This window comes from Pezoporus flaviventris, unplaced genomic scaffold (genome assembly GCF_033815535.1).
Source record: "Pezoporus flaviventris isolate CSIRO_AGI_PZ_B2104156 unplaced genomic scaffold, CSIRO_AGI_Pfla_v1 ptg000010l, whole genome shotgun sequence".
In the NCBI taxonomy this organism is placed as follows: domain Eukaryota; kingdom Metazoa; phylum Chordata; class Aves; order Psittaciformes; family Psittacidae; genus Pezoporus; species Pezoporus flaviventris.
The window spans coordinates 845,179-857,788 of record NW_026892558.1 but is presented as its reverse complement, the minus strand read 5'-3'; the positions used below and the strand labels follow the sequence as shown (position 1 = coordinate 857,788).

At 44.3% G+C, this 12,610-nt stretch overlaps 1 long non-coding RNA gene across 1 annotated transcript in view; it reads left to right on the top strand.

Moving 5' to 3' along the window:
* The window catches only part of LOC133267837 (uncharacterized), a 97,551-nt gene that overhangs the window by 24,161 nt on the left and 60,780 nt on the right, over positions 1-12,610 (top strand). The window contains exon 3 of the long non-coding RNA XR_009742888.1: positions 3,546-3,638. This is a non-coding gene — a long non-coding RNA (uncharacterized LOC133267837). The remainder of the gene's footprint in view (positions 1-3,545; positions 3,639-12,610) is intronic.

The following is a 12,610-nucleotide window of genomic DNA, read 5'->3' as shown; positions in this document are numbered from 1 at the left end:
GTTGGACTTTATCTCAGAGGTCTTTTCCAATGTTAAATGATTCTAAAGGTCTGGGCTTTTGGGTCACATGGACTTTTCTAACTTTTCTCTTAGAATGTATCTCCTGAACTGCTGCATGCAGAAGGAGGGAGACCTCCTTTACAATGGAATAGAGGCAAGTTTGTGTTGTAATGAGGGTCACAAGTGTTTTAGACAGGGAAGCTACTGTTAGCACAAAAAAGCTATATTCTGTTGGCATCAAGTGAGTTACTCCCACTGCTTTCAAAATTTTGTAGCATGCAGATTCCTGGAAATCTGTGCACATGTGAAAATACTTAAATAGCGCATGTTTTCCATAAGTGCCATGAAGTACTGAACAGATACACTGCGATGAAGTTAAATGTTTTAAATATTCCTTGCTGAATAAATAGAAACAGATGACCCATGAAGGATGACTGTTTATCCCACTCATGAGAAGACCTTGATCATGTATTAATGAGGATCATAATAATTAACCTTCAAGGGTGAGATGACCTATATATATGCAGAATCTCATGCTGGCACACCTTGAACTTTGTGTAACAGCCAGATACCTTTGCTTCATTCCTAAATATGTCCTATATCTATTTGCCCAGTGTATGCCTGCACTTGCATTATGAGGTAATAAATAGTGACGTCTGGGGGTTAAAGAGTCTTCATAAGAGCTGCTCTAAATTGATTAATCGGTAACTATTGATTACCAGCATGTTCTATTAATTTCATTATGATGTCTAAAGGGCAATCCATAACAATTAAATAAAAAGTCATCTGATAGCTTGTGGTAATTTGATTTGTAAATTTATTAGCTTATGTTCATTTACTCCAAATATGAGTAATTAATATTTTATGCAACTGCTTTGAAAGTGAGAATTCTGTGGGGATTCCTGTAATTGGGGCAGACAAACCTAGTTCACTGGGAACCTCCAATGTTAAGAAATGCTAATGGTGTGCAAATAAAGGAAGGAACTTGTAACTGAGCTTCCAATGCACAGTATTTTCTGTGTATGTGCAGAGAAACAAATACACCAATTACTGATTTCAAAAGATTTTCCTGTTATGGTGAATATTTTCTTACCTTTGTTTGTATTTCTATAGTCTTCCTTTGATTTTAGTGCAGTGCTTCTGCTGTTAATAAATGTAAAAGGTATTTCTTTTGTGGGAGAGGGCCCTGGTGTGTGGTTATGCCTTCTGATTTCCAATGCAAAACCAGCTCTAACTTTGAAATGAGGTGGGAAGGGGGTGGGTTCTCAAAGTTAGATGGACTGTCCTGTGGTAAATACAGGGACATACATTTTCAGCATCGATTGTAACTTCACACAGCCATGCTGATCGCTTGGCGAGATGGTCTACCATTTGGAGTAATTATTCCTTTGGATTATGCCATAAATATGCCTGCTAGGTGGGGAAGGAAGAGCAGTGTTTCTCTCAGAGCTTTCAAAAGCATTCTGATTTTTGCTTTCCTTGAGGAAGCTAATAACTGGTATAGAGACAAATGCAGGCATTATCGGCCAAAATTAAGGTATAAATCACCAGAGCAAGAATCTCAGCGTGGCTCTGCAGCGGTTGGGGGAAATCTGATTTTGCACTCTGCATTCTGTGTCATGTCTGTAACTCTGTCACAGCCCATTTGTTTGCCGTCCCTGGCACCTCGTTCTTCTTCACTTGAACATGCAGCTGATAATGACATGTCGGGTGAAGGGGTATCGGGGGCTCTGTCTGTGCTGGAGGAGGCAGCCATCGGTAACCAGCTGCAGTGCCCAGGCTCCGGCTGCTGCCGCTTGCTCTGGCTTCATGCCTGCAGTTGCAGTTCATCTGCAGTTTGTGCTGGTATCGAGGCTTGTTCTTGTGGTGAAATCACTGTTTCTGTGTTCAGACATGTTCTACCATTCCTATTCAGATTAATTAATTGTGGTGCAGTGATCTGGGCTGGACTGGGCTAGCCTTGCCAGTTTGAGTAATCCGACAGTAATCATTCCCGTGTTACAGGCAAGTTTTAGGCTAGGACCTCCTGTCATTCGTGCTATGCAGTAAGCTGTAGATCTCTCCCTGCAATCCAGAGGGAAATTTCGAAGGTTATAGAAGTTTAGATGTAGGCTGCCTCTATTGCACTGAAATGGCCAGACAGACCTGCTCATCTGAGCATCGTTACAGGAGTATAGCTGTGAGGCCCTAAAATCATAGGCACTGAAGTTACTTTCTGTTCTTGATCCTAGGGTGCAGAGCAAATGCAAGGACAATAGCTGTACCATGACTGTAGTGCTGCCTATTAAGCTCTGCTAGATTGTGTCATAGTATTGCCACATCCCTGGCAGTGTTCAAGGCCTGGTTGGACGGGGCTTGGAGCAACCTGCTCTAGTGGAAGGTGTCTCTCCCTGTGGCAGGGGGTTGGAACTGGGTGAGCTGTAAGGTCCCTTCCAGCCCAAACCAGCCTATGACTCTGTGATTTAATTGTGAAGGAGTGTTTCACTGCTGCAAAGCCATGCGCCATCTGCAGCCTTGTTACAGAGAGGCAGGATGAGACTGTGGGGCTAATTACAGCAAAGGCAATCAGGGCTTTCTTTTGAGATTGGAACAAATGGAATATTTTAGCTAAAATCTTTACTCTTTCCAGAGGGATGCATGCGTCAGCACTGAAAGGAAAGCTTTCCATCCCCATGATGGGAGCTGTTGGTCAAAAAAGAAACGTTACTTTTTGCACAGCATTTGCGTTGGATACTCATCTTGGCATTGGAGATGCATATCGATCTGCTCTAAATGAGATGGTGAAAGGATGTGAATCTGGATCTTTGGTGTGCTATATGCCTTCCGCGTTCCCTGAGCTGTTTGTTAGCTGTAATGGCTGTTCTGTGGCAGTTTTTTCAGTCGTGTAAGTGGTTGCATTATACCTATATCTCTGTGTCTACCTGTGAGTTGACTCCACCACTGGAGAATATACTCCATGAGACTGAGTCATTCCTGAATGTCCAACTTCTATTACTTGTTTTGTGACTTCAGGTTGTTACTTTTCCTTGAAACTTCCTCTACGAAATATAGGGAAAGAAACTTCTTTTTGTAGAATCGTGGAATGGTTGGAAGGGTCCTTAAAGCTCATCCAGTTTCAGCCCCCTGCCACAAGCAGGGACACCTTCCACTAGAGCAGGTGGCTCCGGCCCCTGTCCAACCTCTTTCTTATCATCAGATATGGTTACAAATTTCTAAATAATTATTTTTGTTCATCTCTCTTCTCTTCCCAAACTTCCAAGGTACAGCACTGAAAGATGGCTTTATTCTGGTGGGGCACCAGGTTGAAGCATCAGTTCTTTACTGAAGCTGATGTTTCCTGTGCTGCAGGACAGACCGCACTCTCCCCGCAGCTCCCTGGGGCTGCATTGGCTGTGCAACAATGCGAAATGCAAGCTGCACAGCCTGCCAGATCATCTAGATGGGGCTTATTTTTGCTGACCTCTCCTATTTATTGCTCTCTTATTTCTGGTGGCACCTAGAAACCAGAGTTCCTGACAAATTTTTGTTTATTTTCTTTTCCTCAGATCCCCAAAATGCTGCACAGCGTATTCCCAGGAACAGCCAGTGTGGAGCTGCAGTGGGAATGCTCTGCTGTCATAGAGGATTCCCTTTTTCAGGTATGTCTTTAATCCATTTAGCATGGCCTAAACTGATTTTCCTTTTTTGTGTTGTCCTACTTAATGAGACATCATGCACTGCAGAGTGAAGTGTTTAAGAAGGATGTCTTTGCTGATAAGCAGGCCATAATGCTGGCAAGGTCTCCTGGAAACTAAACACTAGTTTCTCTGAGCTCCTGTTGATAGGCATTAATAAAAGATGAAGTTAGGGTAATATGGTGTAATCTTTCATAGCTGATATTCTTACATTCCAAAATAGTCATGATGTTGTGAATTTCATCCTGATAGCTGTATGTCGGCTGGCTCTCTCCCAGATGTGGGATGTGAGCGTTTGTTGAACACTATTGCCTTTTTCTATTATCATTTCTACCACTTGTGTCTAGTAATGGGTTATACTAATATGGATAAATCCACTAAATGGATTCATTTGCTAGTAAGATGTAGGTGGTGTCTTTGAAAAGAATAACACCCCAGATTGTTTCAATTACATTGGTCACAGACTTCCTTTTATGGTCCTTTTACTTCCCTTATCTGTACTCTACAGTTCTCAAATTCTGTCACGTATTGATTACCATTAGCTTCCTCTTGAGTTTTCAAATGACAATTAAAAATATTTGTTTTAGTTGCTTTCCCTTTAAGGAAGACTAGCAAGCCTGTTATAAAGCAAAAATAAAGATGTTTTTTCCTTTTGTGAAATGGTGTTTCTTTTGGCATCTGGTGTTGGGTTTTTTAGAAATGAAAAAAGGCACATGAAAACAGAATAATTTCCATTTATATTTTTTGTCCTCACTGACTTATAATCATTTTGAGTTTAATGAAATTGGCCCTTTCAAAGCTCTGTGTGTGTGATTAGGGTGTAGACTATCCTTTCGTTTCGTGTAACAAATGTAATCAAGTCATGATCTCTTGCACTCAAGAAATAGCTGATTTCCAATTTTCTAGCCAATTCCTTATTTACTAAGATTATGACCATCATGTCAGTGACTTTGTCCTCCTTCCCGTACCTTCCCCATGGCCGTGACATTGGGTTAAGAAATGCGTATTTCTTAACCAGTTGAGTTCTTTGTACTGGTTGAGTAGTGATGAATGATGTTTGACCCAGTTGTCCTGGGACTGATTGCAAGAGTTTTTACTCCTAGTGTGGGAATTTGTCACGAGTGGAGTATGTCATCAGCAGTAACAATAATACAGATGGGGAATTCAATTGGTGTAACAACACAGTGATCAACTTTGGAGGTAGGAAGTCACATAGTGGGAATTCTATTGTTGGGAATATGTATGAGTCAGATATAAGGTCTTTAAGTCTGTATATTCATAGGTTCAGCATCACTGATGTCCAATGGCTTTTACGGTTAGGTCAGGCTCATCAATCTCATCTATGATATATAGAATTTCAAGAGATAGTAAGGCAAGCAATATGAGGATGATAGCTGGTAGACTGCTCTCTTTGAAAGCTATTTTAGGACTGCTGCCTGTACTTGAAGTTCTTCGCTAACTGAAGACTCCAGGGACAGTTGAACAGGCTGTGTTTTTTTTTGTGTTAGGACACTGTTTCGTAACTCAGAATAATTTCTGCTATCTTCCTAGGGACCTGAACCAGTGGTATCATTTAGGAGTGTCACTTATCTGTGCTGCCAGGTGCTTTACAGTAGTATAGTAGAATCATAGAATAGTTAGGGTTGGAAAGGACCTTAAGATCATCTAGTACCAAGCCCCCTGCCATGGGCAGGGACACCTCACACTAAACCATGTTGTCACCCAAGACTCTGTCCAACCTGGTCTTGAGCACCACCAGGGATGGAGAATTCACAACCGCTTTGGGCAACCCATTCCAGTGTCTTATCACCCTTACAGTAGAGAACTTCTTCCATATATCCAATCTAAATTTCCCCTGTTTAAGTTTTAATCCATTACCCCTTGTCTTATCACTACAGTCCCTAATGAAGAGTCCATCCCCAGCATCATTATAAGCCCCCTTCAGATACTGGAAGGCTGCTCTGAGGTCTCCACGCAGCCTTCTCTTCTCCAGGCTGAACAGCCCCAACTTTCTCAGCCTGTCTTCATACAGGAGGTGCTCCAGTCCCTGATCATCCTTGTGGCCTCCTCTGGACTTGTTCCAACAGTTCCATGTCCTTTTTATGTTGATGACACCAGAACTGCACACAATGCTCCAGATGAGGTCTCATGAGAGCAGAGTAGAGGGGCAGGATCACCTCCTTTGACCTGCTGGTCACGCTCCTTTTGATGCAGCCCAGGATACGGTGGCTTTCTGGGCTGCAAGCCCACACTGAAGCCGGCTCATGTTCATTTTCTCATCAGCCAATACCCCCAAGTCCTTCTCCTTGGGCTGCTCTGAATCTCTTCTCTGCCCAACCTGTAGCTGTGCCTGGGATTGCTCCGACCCAGGTGTAGGACCTTGCACTTGGCATGGTTAAACTTCATAAGGTTGGCATCAGCCCACCTCACAAGAGTGTCAAGGTCCCTCTGGATGGCATTCCTTCCCTCCAGTGGTGTCATCAGCAAACTTGCTGAGGGTGCACTCAATCCCACTGTCCATGTCAGCAACAAAGATGTTGAAAAAGACCATTGCTTTCTGATACAGCTGGAAGCAGAGACTCAGCCTGCACCCATGGAGATCCCACTACATGGAGTCCTTGCTACAAACCTGGTGATGACTCTGATCCCATGCAGCTAGTCTGCCCTCATGCTATGCTTAGACAACTGAGGTGTGGGGTTTCTGTGTGTTGTGTGCTTTGATTAGTGTTTGTCTCATCCTGTAACCCTGTGCAAACCACTTCTGCGTGGGTTCACCAGCCTCTGCAAAGCACCTTTGCTGTTTGCATAGTGTACAAACTGTACCTGCCTTCTTTGCTTAGCAGGGACTCAGCATTTCCTCTTGTGCATCTCTGCTCTTCCATTTCATGGGAAATATATTTTGGGAAATCAAGCTGGGATATTCCTGCTGTGATTCCCGCTTCTGGTGTGAGATCCAGGATCCCTCTGCAGAGCTCTTAGTGTCCCCTAAAACTCTTTCACGGCTCCTGCAAAGTTGGGCTGGGGTTAATTCCTGCCTGCTGCAGGGGCTTCTTCCTAGCCCTGTCCCTGGATACACCCCTTGGAAGCTGTTTCTTCTCTGCTAGCCTTTCTAGCCCTATTTAAAAGATAGGAATCTCTCATAAAAGGAAGGAAGCAAAACTCAAGGTTAAAGGGCTGAGGCTTCCCTGTTTGCTGGGAGGGAGTTGGGTTTGCTTGTACTTCACCTGTTCTGGGAGCTGGGGATATCTGGATTGGGTCCTCTGGCTTCTCTGAAGGGGAAGAAAAGCAGTGAGGCATTTCCTGTGTTGGGAACTGCTGGATAGCAGAGGTCAGGAAGCGTGGAGCTTGCTCTGCACTTATGAATAGTATCAAGCTTGGCAATTCTTCTTTGAAGGTTGCATTCAGTGAAAGTTTTTTTGTGCTAACCGAGGAAGGCAGTAGACAGAAGCCACAAAGATGAGCAGAAATCCATCTCCCACATCCGACACCACAATCTGGTTTTCTTCCACAAAGTCTGAAAATGTGTAAAAAATATTTATTTTGGGGATACAGGGAAGAAATGTGGAACCCTTCACAAACTAAATTGCCAGGTCCTTATAACTTAGAGTGTATGTAGATAAGAGGCTTCTTTTTTTTTTTTTTTCCTCATGGAAGTCATATGGGAAAAATTTCCTTTCATTTACAAAAGCAGCATTCGAGAGTTCTGGCATAAGACTTAGCGGGTGTTACCAACCCTATAACTAGAAAATGTGAACACAGAAGGCTTGTCCATGGATTTCTTTTTCCCTAGCATAAGGGTGCCTGCGTAAGCTGCCACCTGTGATCCATGCTGTCCAGGTCAAAAGACTTCAAAGTAGCGCTGGCAGAGAATATCTTCTTTCTGCATCTATGCATGCAGAGCCTATTTGCGAAATCCTTTTATGTTCCCTTCCCTTGGCTTCTCCCTCCCTTTTTCTTTTTAAGACATCTGTTTAAAACTCAGCATTTAAGGCAGACAGGGGTCTCTTGATTGCACAAGCATGCTCCTGGCTCTCTGATTCAGCCAATTAAGGGCTCAGGGAGCTGACATTACCATTTTAATGCTACTTATTGGGTGGCACAATTTGCTGCATGTGAAGAATAGAGTTCATGCCCCGCTATGTGCAAAGTGGCTTATTTGGCACATTTGTTGTTACAGAAATCTTTAATTAACAGTGGTTGCAGTATTTGTTTTCTCTGACTGAGGTGGGGATGGGAAAATAGAAACAAGCAGCAAACACAGTGTTTAATTGTAAAGTTAAACTGTTTATACGTTTTGCTTAGGGTCTTGTTATGGTGCTCATCACTGAATCGTTTTAACTGTATTGCTGGTTTTGTGTTGCATAGATTCTAGGAAAATATGGTGCCTGATACTGCTGTTTTTATTGTGAGAGTTAATCAGGATGAAGTCTAAGTTACCGATTGCATTGCGTTGGCGCTGGATTGACATAAGCTTTGGAAATAGAAAAAAGGAGCTTTGTTATGCTGAAATTATTAATGGGCAGAAAAGAACACACCCTAAATGCAGTGTTTTGAATATGTTAGTCTAATAAAAGCCTTAATCTTATCAAAATACGACTAATGGGTATTATTAGTCCAACTACAATGACAGGCACTCATAGTTCAAATCATGTAGTTAATATGGAAAAGGTTCACTAATGATAGAGCCAAAGGCATGCTGTTCCTCCAAGGGGCAGGATGGTGACTCAGGACAGCTGGGCTTCAGTGCTGGAGGTGGAGGTTGGTTATTCATGATAGCTGCAATCTTATTTATGCGCTACACATAAACAAGTATACTGTGTATGGGGACTTGGAACAAAACTGCATAACTTGCAGCACGAAAGGGCTGGCTCATGGCTTGGGAAATACTAGCTAAATGTAAACCTGAGCAAAAAAAAAAACCATGGGTAGTTGGATTTGAGAGCATAAAGGCCTGCAAACACATTGCAAATGCAAAATCAACCTGTGCGTGGCTTGGGTTAGAGGTCTCAAAAGTATGACAGGCATAAGTAGGGATTAAGAAAAGGAAGGAGTTTGGTTTTTTCTCCTTAAAAGATTAGCCTGGGTGTTGGTAGCATTAATGAATTGAAAGCAGCTCACTGAGGTCAGGGTGGTGCACATCAGCAACTCTCTGTAGGTGCAGCAATAATGATTTGTAACTACAGGAAAGAAAGAGCCCTGCCAGGGTGCTGTACCTTAGAACAAGGAGCAGGGAGAGCAGAAGACAGATGCCTGGGTGACAACCATGTTGCGAAAGGCTGAAATAGGCTAGTTTAAAAAACCAACCAAACAACAGACCCACAAACAACCAAAAACCACCTCCCCCAACCATTGCCATACCACCCATGGGAGAATCAGGAGTTGAAGAAAAAATAGCTTAAACTATAAGGACAAGTTCTTTAGACAAATGTGATTCAAGTAGCCTCCGCTGGCCTTGCTCTTTAAGATTAACACTGATGGGAATTAGGTCACATATCAGACAAGACACCATTATCCTTCCTTTTCTTGGCGTCTTCTTTCTTTTCTGCTCTTTGGGTGAGAAAGTAAACCCTTTCTCATTAATATTTTCTGTGATGAGGGAGTGCAAAGCCCAGTGCAGTGGTGGAATTGCTGCCCCTGGAGGTGTTAGAAAGATGAGTAGATGTGGTGTTTGGGGACATGATTTAGGGGTGGCCTTGGCAGTGCTGGGTTAATGGTGAGGTTCAATGACCTTAAGGGTCTTTTCCAACCTAAACAATTCTGTGATTCTATTGCCTGCATTTCTGCATGGGCTATTATGTGCATTAGATGTGCGAGTGCTCATGGCACAGGTCATTGCATGTCTGTATCCTATGTCAGTAGTAGCTTCTCCTGAGTGTTTCTGTGTGGCTCTGCTTAGTCCACTTGGAAAATAGAGCAAATACACTGCTGCAGAGAGCTACTCCTGGAGCATACTAAGAGCATTCAAGTATTTTTGATGTTTGCTAACCTTGTAGCCTTGAAATAGCTGAATAGCCTCCTGTTAGGATGCTTTTTTGTTTGTTTGTTTGTTTGCTTTGAATCCTGTAGCTTGAAGCTGTGCTGGATAAAATTCTTCAGGGAGTCATGTAGAGCTAGCACTAAACCAGAGAAATTTATTCCCTTTTCTGCTTCTTATTTCTACAACTTTTTGGTTGTTGCTGTTCATGAGAGTCAATCCTAGAATGGTTTAGGTAGGAAAAGATCTTAAGCTCATCCACTTCCAACCCACTGCCACAGGCAGGGACACCTTCCACTAGGGCAGGTTGATCCAAGCCCCTGTTTTCAACCTGGCCTTGAACACTGCCAGGAATGGGGCAGCCACAGCTTCCCTGAGCAACCCTCACAGGGAAGATCTTCTGCCTAAGAGCTCACCTCAGTCTCCCCTCTGGCAGGTTAAAGCCATTCACCTTGGCCTGTCCCTACAGGCCCTTGTCCAAAGCCCCTCTCCAGCTTTCTTTAGGCAATGAGTAACATCTTTCTCAGTGCTGTGAGGGAACAGCTTCGCTCTTTTAATATTGGAGAGGAGAATTTTGTTAAGGAAAACTGAAAGTGAGGTGGCAGTGCCTGGCCTTGGGCGTGCAGAGCCTGCAAGCAAGGTCTTCCCTCTATCACTCTCTGGTTCAGGTTGAGCTTTAGCACAGCTTGTGGTCTGTTCCCATTGTCTGCAGCACCACAAAAGCCTTGATTGCTCCTTCTGCAGAGCTGAAAACTAGTGTGCCACAAAGGCAGGCATGCAAGACCCATTGCACCTCCTGGTGTAGCATTATCAAACATTTATTCAGTACAATGCACCATCCAGAATTCATAAAACTTCATAACAAAAAAATACAGCAGTGATGCCAGACAACAGGGAGGATGCGATCAGTGGTGAGACACTTAGTGTTAAGAAGCTTCTCGGCAGGTTAAATTACTGGGGAGGATGGGGGAGTTTAACAGTACAGTTGTTTAAAACAACAACAGTTGCTTATTTTTGAAGGGTTAACAAACCCTTGGGGGGGGGGGGGAATGGTTAACAGCTACCCAAAAAGAGGCGAGTTAAAAAACAGGCGGTATGAGGACTTGTTTCAATGCAGAGTAGATCACAGAATCACAGTATCACTAGGGTTGGAAGGGACCTCTGGTGATCATCCTTTCCAACCCCCTGCCAAGGCAGGGCCACCCAGAGCAGGTCACAAAAGGAACATGTCCAGGCAGGTTTGAATATCTCCAGAGAAGGAGACTCCACAAACCCCCTGTCTCAGTGCTCTGACATCCTCAATGCAAAGGAGTTCTTCCTCATGTGGAGGTGAAACTTGTTGTTCAGTTTATGGTCACCACTCCTTGTCACTGGCCACCACTGGAAAGAGCCTGGCACCATCCTCCTGGTGCCACTTTTATGATATTGATCTGCATTGGTGAGATCCCCTCTCAGGCTGCTCTTCTCCAGACTAAACAGATCCAGATCCCACAGTCTCTCCTCAAAAGCGAGGTACTCCAGACCCTTGAGCATCCTTGTGGCCTCCGCTGGACCCTCTTCAGCAGCTCCTTGTCTTTCTTGCACTGAGGAGTCCAGAACTGGACACAATGTTCCAGGTGTGGCCTCACCAATGTGGAGCAGATGAAAGGAATGGGGTAGGAGGAAGGCTTTGAAACTCGCAGAACGTGCTCAAAAATGATTTTGTGTGTATAACCATGTGTCACAAACAGCCCTCACAGGTTGGTGGGGAAAGAACCACAAGGGCAGCATGAGGCAGGTGAGAGGGATGAGACCCAAGTGACTATAGTGAAAGCCCAAACAGTGCTCCAACAGAAGGTTCCAGAAGTAGGAAAGGGAAGTCGTGATACATTCCTGGTGCCTCCTCTCTTGACTGACTGGTGTCTCAACTACTCCTGGAACTGAGGTGAGGGAAGGTTCCAGAAGTCCAGGAACTGGGTATAATAAATAGGGGTGCATACAAGCCTCTGTGGTACTCCCTCCACCCCCACTGGCAGGTCTGATGCTGGATCCAGGATTGGTGATCTCCCAGTCTCTCCCCCACTTCTCGTCCCCTTGTAACACAGGGCCTACCTTGACTTATGAAGATCCATAGCTTAGGTGGAATAGAATTGTGAGAGGGTCAGCGTTTACAGGATATTTGTTCCATTACAGTTGGTGTTTATGTACAGACCTTGAGTGTTTTCTCACCTTGATCCCAGGGGCTTTGTGAATCTTAGTCACTCCTCTTTCTGTAGGTGGGATGTGACAGCAGAAAGGAGGCTGGTTTCTGTGCTCTCTTTCTACATGTCTCTTTGTGATGCCTGTTGTGCTGGTGCTGCTTGTTTCCATGCAGGGACTTGGCTTTGCAAAGAGGTGTTCCTACCTGGTGGGGCCAAGGGCGTTTTGTTTCTTGGGATGTGAAAGCCCAAGCCTAGGAGGGCCAGACCTAGCTCTTGGGGTTGTACAAAGGCATCTGCATCCACGAAAGTTTATGGAGGACAGGGAAGGAAAATGACCTGCTCACCTGCACCAGAGACACAAGGTCCAGCGGGGCAGTCAGGTACTCAATCTGTCTGACAGAGGTGTGCAACTGAGCTGGGTGACAGCCAGGGCTTCAGGCATGCTGTTCTTAGGTTCTTACATTTGTTTTTATTTTCTTCTTTAGCTGTTCTGGCACCCACTCAAAACACGGCGGGGTACCTTGCTTTTCTCAAAAAGAACAAAATTTGATGCAAATGCATCTAAAGGTGTCCTTGTCAGAAGTCCTGCCCTAAAGAGTAGGAGAAGGCTTAGGGGAGGCCTTGGAACAGTCTTCCAATACCTAAAGAGACTTCAAGAAACCTGGAAATGGGCTTTGGACAAGGGCCTGTAGGGATAGGCCAAGGGGAATGGCTTTAACCTGCCCGAGGGGAGACTGAGATGAGCTCTTAGGCAGAAGCTCTTCCCTGTGAGGGTGCTGAGG